The sequence below is a fragment of the Cynocephalus volans genome, chromosome 12, assembly GCF_027409185.1.
Source record: "Cynocephalus volans isolate mCynVol1 chromosome 12, mCynVol1.pri, whole genome shotgun sequence".
NCBI classification, from domain to species: Eukaryota; Metazoa; Chordata; class Mammalia; order Dermoptera; family Cynocephalidae; genus Cynocephalus; species Cynocephalus volans.
This window is the reverse complement of record NC_084471.1, coordinates 90735146-90741648: the sequence shown is the minus strand read 5'-3', so window position 1 is coordinate 90741648 and position 6503 is coordinate 90735146. Positions and strand designations below refer to the sequence as shown.

Below are 6503 nucleotides of genomic sequence, written 5' to 3'. Positions count from 1 at the left end.
ATAATATGGAGAGATCCCAGGTACCCTTTATCCAGTTTCTCCCAATGGTAGCATCTTATAAAACTATAGCACAATAACACAACCATCATCTAATATTTTTAGCCCCCCAAAAAGTGTTTTGTTGCTGTTTTACTAACACAAGTGAATTCATCAGCCAGCAGGGGTGGCCTACACCTGCTAGTTACCTGCCACTATCCTTGTGTAACCAATTGCAGTTAATAGTCACTCTAGAAGAATTGGGCTAGTCATATTAATCACACTGAATGAAACTAATTATATAATTGTGGGTTGTTAAAGTTTAATTCCATTAAAGGAGTGGTTCTCTATGGGTGTGTAGGGAAGAGTGCAAAGAAAAACCTCAGGGTTTTTTCTTGTTTGTTTGATTTCAAAATACACTCTCCCATTCTGATAAACTTTCATGGGTAGTGATATGGTGGGCAGAATTCTAAAATAGCTCCCAAGATTTCCCACCCATATGATGGGACTGTGGGTCTGTGGGACTGTGAATATGATTAATTTAACTCCAGTGATTATGTTATCTTATACGGCAGAGCTGAATTTAAGATATGGAGATTATCTGGGTGGGCGTGACCTAATCATATGAACTCTTTAAAAGTAGAGTTTTCTCTGCCTGCTCACATAAGAGGAAGTTTGAGAACTGTGCTCCAGCTGGCCAAGATGAAAGTAAGCATTCGTGTTGTAAAGTGACAATGGTGGAAACAGGGAAGGACCTGAAAGCAGCCTCTGGTTCCTGAGAGCAACTTCCAGCTGACAGCCAGCATGGAAGTGGGCACCTCACTCCCACAACCACAAGTAACTGAATTCCGCCAACTACACCACTGAACTTGGAAATGGATTCTTCCCCAGAGCCTCCAGACAAAAACTCAGCCTTGCTGACACCTTGGTTTAGCCTTGTGATACCCTGAGCAAAGAACCCAGTGATACTATGCCAGACTTCTGAACCACTGGTGTGGTAGGGGATGGGAGAGAAATCTCAGCTGATTCTGTAATGACCTCTCCCTTTGAGAATCAGCATACTGAAATTACATTGTGAAACTAGGGTGCTGTGGTCTGAATGTTTGTGTCCCCCCTGCAATTCATATGTTGAAACCTAATCTCAAACCAGCCAGCTGCAAAAAAAAAAAAAAAAGAAAAGTAATCTAATCTCCAGTGTGATAGTATGAAGAGGGACTTTGGGTGTGATTAGGTCATGAGGGTGGAGCCCTTATGAATGGGATTAGTACCCTTATGAAAGAAGCCCCAGAGAGTGGCCTTGCCCCCTCCACCATGGGAGGACACAGCAAGAAGGTGCCATCTATGAACCAGGAAATGGGTCCTCATCAGACACTGAATCTACCGGTGCCTTGATCTTACACTTTTCAGCCTCCAGAACTGTGAGAAATAAATGTTTTTGTTTATAAGGCACTCAGCTTATAATATTTTGTCATAGCAATTGAATGGACTAAGACACAGGGCATTACACAGATTTACAACAAAAGGAAAATAGTAATAAATTAAGCATCATGTGTCCCTGACTCACATTTAAGTTGTATTCAATAGTAGCAAGCCTAGCACAGTCAAACTCAATTCACCACTGTAAGGAATAAAAACTACTTGTAGCAGGTCCATATGTCATTTCTAAGTATGGATCCTACTAAAGTAAAAAACTTAGAAGCCTCTGTTAAACTTCAAAATTTCTTAATTATTTTACCCTGTCTTGTTTTATTGCTTTATTTGTTTCTCTGAAAAAAGGAGGTTTTTCATTTTTTAAAAATCCACTTTTATTCATTTACTTTTTATTAGTTTAAATCTTTGAGGAGTACAGCATCACGTGGATTCTGTGTCCAACGGCCTTTGCGGGTAAGTTGCTTTGGAATTTGGCATGAATCATAACACTATTTACATGGGCACAAGTCACCTTTCCCCAGGTCACTGTGGTTTTGTTTGGTTTGCTCCCAGGAATCACTGTTGTTCTTTGCTTTGTACGTCTCTTGTCCAAGTAGAATTCAGTTTCATCTCCAGCATAAGCACCTTCAGTTTTAAGAAGAGCCATGTGCTTCCTTTGGTTCCAGAAACCTCACATACAGCGTACAAAAAGGGCCTTGGACCATAGCCTTCCAGACGTATTTGTCTTTTGGAAATCCTATTGCCAGCAGGCCTCCACAGGCTCATAGATGGTGGAAAGAGAAATGCCAGGCTAAAATTTTCATTATTGTCAAGGTAACTGCTCTCCTCTTCTGTGTTCAGGAGACATTTAGAAATAACCTACTCATGCCATTTTTATTCTAATTTTTTCTTGACAGGAAGACAAATTTGGTTGCATTTTAAACTTAATAGTCACCATTTCACACATCATTTTAGTATAAACACATAATCTCAACCCTCTTTGATTAAGGAATCACATTCATTCATTCACTCAAAAAATAACTATTGAGCTCCAGCCTTGTAAGTTTAAGTTATAGGGGCTGGCTGGTTAGCTCTGTTGGTTAGAGCTCAGCCTTGTAACACCAGGGTTGAGGGTTCAGTTCCCATACTGGCCAGCCATCAAAAAAAAAAAAAAAAAAATCTTTAAGTTATGCTCTGGAGATACAAAAGAAGAACATGAGGAACTTACAGGCTAGAAGTAGAGATTGGCTCATAATCAGAAAATGCAGAGCAGCAAGGCGAGTGCTGTGAGAGAAAAGAATAGGAAGTTGTGGGAACATTTGGGAAGAGCATCCAACCCAGTTTGGGGGATCAGGAAAGGCTGTCAAGAGGAAGTGTATTCGTTTCCCATTGCTGCTGTAACAAATTATCACAAATTTCGTGACTAAAAACAGCCCAAATTTATTATCTTTCAATTTGGGACATTGAAAGTCCAAAACCAAAATATCAGTGGGGCTGCATTCTTTCTGGATACTTTAGGGGATTATTTACCTATTACTTGCCTTTTCCAGCTTCTAGGGCTACTTACATTTCCACGTGGCCCCCTTCCAGCAATGGCATCACTCTGACCTCTCTGACTCCATCAACACATCTTCTCTCTTTCTCTGATCCCATAGGGTCGCCTTGTTCCCCTTGCTTTCTGTCTGTGTCCTGACTAAAATCCACAGAGTGCCTTGACTGCCCCATGACCCCACCAGCTGCAGGTTTTTCCCAGCAGGCGTAAACTCAAACAGGGGCCTTGAACACTTTCAGGCCCTGATAAAGGTATCTAGGTTGTTGGCAAAAACACTGAAAAAAACTCTCCCTGGCCCTGAGCTGAATTCCTTGAACCCTCATCAACTCACTCTGACCCCTTGACTGCAGACATACCTAGGTTGAAAATCCCTTTTCTCTTCTGCCCTTGGTGAGATACGCTGTAGCACTCTGTATGTAAGTTCCCCCCATGAATGCTTTGGACTAATCACCCTGGCATGTAGTGCTCCTTTCTTTGGAATCCTAACCAGTCCCATCTTGGGATGGTTTTGGCCATTCTCTTGTGTGGCAGGAATTTCCCTGCTGCTGCTTTTGGGGCAACTCTAGCTGTGGGTTTGGTGGGACAAAACAGATCCTGCTGCCTCATTCTTATAAAGACCTTTGTAATTACATTGGGCCAACCCAGATAATATGGGATTATCTCTCCATCTCAAGATTCTTAATTTAATCACACTTGCAAAATCCCTTTTACAGGTAAGGTGACAGTTTCCAGGGGTTAGGGAGGCCATTTTTTAGCCTGCCACAGAAAGTAACCATGGAAGGAGACTGGCGAGGCTTCCAAGCAGTGGAAATGTGGAAAAGCCTAAAGGAGACCTCTAGAGGAAGGGAGTTGTGGAACTTTATAGTTCAGTGTCTTTGGCTACAAAATAATATAGAAATAAAATAATAGTATCTACGTCATCTCATTCCATGGGATGAAGTAATACATGCAAAGCTCTATGTGTTTATCCTGTGCTAGTATGAAATGTTAGCCATGGCAATGATGAATAGAGGAGGAAGAAGAAATTTAGAAAAGAGACTGAAATAGTAAGCAGGGACCAGAAAAAGACATCTTGCTGAGGTCTTATTAATTAGCCTGAGGGGGATACATTGACAAATTTTAAGGAGGAATGTGGCATGATTGCATATGTATTTTAGTTGACTGTCCTCGCTGAATGGAAAACAGATTGAGGGAGGCAAGACTGGAGGAAGGGAGAAGAGCTGAGACAAGGGTGAAGTGAGGGAAGCACTTGCTTTGTGTGCACAACTTAAGGAGACATCAAAAGACTCAGTAATCAAGATAAATGATATTTTAATGCAATATTTTAGAAAATAAAATTAGTGCAAAAAATCCATGATGAACAACTTACAAGAATTTTGAATAAAGACAGGATTATTAGGGAGTTCATTGAAAGGATGTTACAGTGATCCAAGTGAGAGATGGTGAGAGCCTGAAGCAGAGGAGTAGCACTGGATATAAAGATAGCTGGATGGTGTATTAGTCTGTTTCTCTTGCTTGTAACATAAATACCTGAAACTGCGTGATTTATAAAGAAAGCAAAATTTATTGCTTACGGTTTTAGAGACTGAGAAATCCAAAGTCCTGGAAACACACTTGGTGATGGTGACAGTGAGCCAGGGGTCTCACATGGTGGAACAGAGAAAGCCTAGCTTCTCATGTGTTCTTCTTTTAAAGGCTTCAGAACCACGCCCCTGGCCACCATTATTAATCCATTCACTATGGCATGGTCCTCACAATCTAATCACTTCTTCAAGGCCCCTCCTTTCAACTACCGTAATAGGATTTCCCACCCTCAACAGTTACAGTGGGGATTTGTTTCAATGAGGTTGGGGGGCATCCAGTCTACAGCAGATGGATTAAGGAAAACTATGAAAGAAATTATGAGAGAGGCTGGTGATGTCTTTTACTGAGAAAGGATACACAAAAGCAGGCAGAAGTTTGCATAGGAGGAGATGGTAGAGTGTGCCAAGGAGGAAAGTAAGTTTTGTTTTGAATGTATTGAGCTTATGAAGCTTCTGATACATTCAACTGGAAATTCTAGTAGGCGAGTGAGATATATGAATATAACAAAGCACAACTTGTTACCGTATAAACAGCTCTGGCTTTTCTGCTTCTTAATCTGTGAGCCTCTGAATTTCCTCACTATAGTTTTCTTATCAGACCAGTTCTTTGGGAAGAAGGAAAAGGATCTTAAAAGACCTGAGTCCTTAGATGTAGGAACAAAAGTTGGGAGCCAAGTTTTGGAAGGGAGATGACCACAGAGTGCCGGGCATGTGTTAGAGCAACTGATGAATCTTCCCTTTGTTTCTGAACCATTTCCAGGTCATTACACTTTCACTCTCATTGTTCCTTTATCGTTCATTTCATGAGCTATATCAACCTCTAATCTTTGGTCCTGTCCATACTGTCACTTATTGACAACCTGGTCATTTCCTCTTTTTCATCAAAGACTTTGACTCTTGGATGAGCCACACACTACATCTTGATATTACCTGGAACTCTTCACCCTGAGATCTTAAATTTAAACATGCTGCTCTAGGACTTTAGTCTTCCAACTCTTCCCTCAATCACTCTTGCAACATAAATACCTTGAACTCATCAATGCTAAATGGCTTTTGACTCCTTCAACTAGATGTCTATCAGCTCCTTTTTACCTTCCTTCCAACCTTTATCCAGTTTACATGACAGTGACACATTACTTCAGCCATTTTTCTGTCAACATCCTCACTTTCCATGCTTTGTTTCCTATTGTCATATCATCTAATAGACCCCCAACTCTGCAAGGACCATCAAAAACATAGGGGCAGGTGTAGGGCAAAGGTTTACAAACTATGGGACCCACAGACTAAGTCCACCTGCTGCTTATTTTTGTGTGACCCACAAGCTAAGGATTGTTTCTACATTTTTAAACAGTTGAAAAAAAAATCAAAGGAAGAGTAATATTTTGTAACATGTGGCAATTGTAGTAAATTCAAATTTCAGGATCCATAATTAAAGTTGTATTTGAATACATCTATGCTCATTTGCTTACATATTGTCTTTGGCTGATTTTACACTACAAAGGCAAAGTTGAGTAGCTGTGATAGAGACCGTATGGCCTGCAAATCCTCACATGTTTACTATCGGGATCTTTGTAGAAGTTTGCCTGCCCCTGGTCTAGCATGTCTATTGTCTGCCTTCTCTGTACCATCATCTGGGCTGTTAAACATTTGCTAGAGGAAATCCATCAATTATACAGATTGGTGCCACAATAGATTCATCATCTCTAACCCCACCTGGAAAGTCAACATTACCTGGAAACCTTCCACTTTCCTAGTCAGCACTCTCACCTCTTTTTCTAGCCTTTCACTTTTTCTGCTCTAGCCTTTCACTTTTTCTGCTCTTCTGAGCCTCCAAACACTTCACCCCCTCATCTGAACAGATGCCTCACTACTACTTCAAAGTGAAAATAGAAGCCATCGGATTGGCACTCTCAGTTTCCTGCTGCTGCACCTACAAATTTGTCTACAGTTGCCTTGTCTTTTGCTTACTGTCTTATGTTTTC

General features: G+C 40.9%; 1 pseudogene; it reads right to left on the bottom strand.

Moving 5' to 3' along the window:
* Positions 1–1804: 1804 nt before the first annotated feature.
* LOC134391752 (large ribosomal subunit protein eL33-like) lies at positions 1805–3111 on the bottom strand (annotated as a pseudogene).
* Between the last annotated feature and the right edge of the window lie 3392 nt (positions 3112–6503).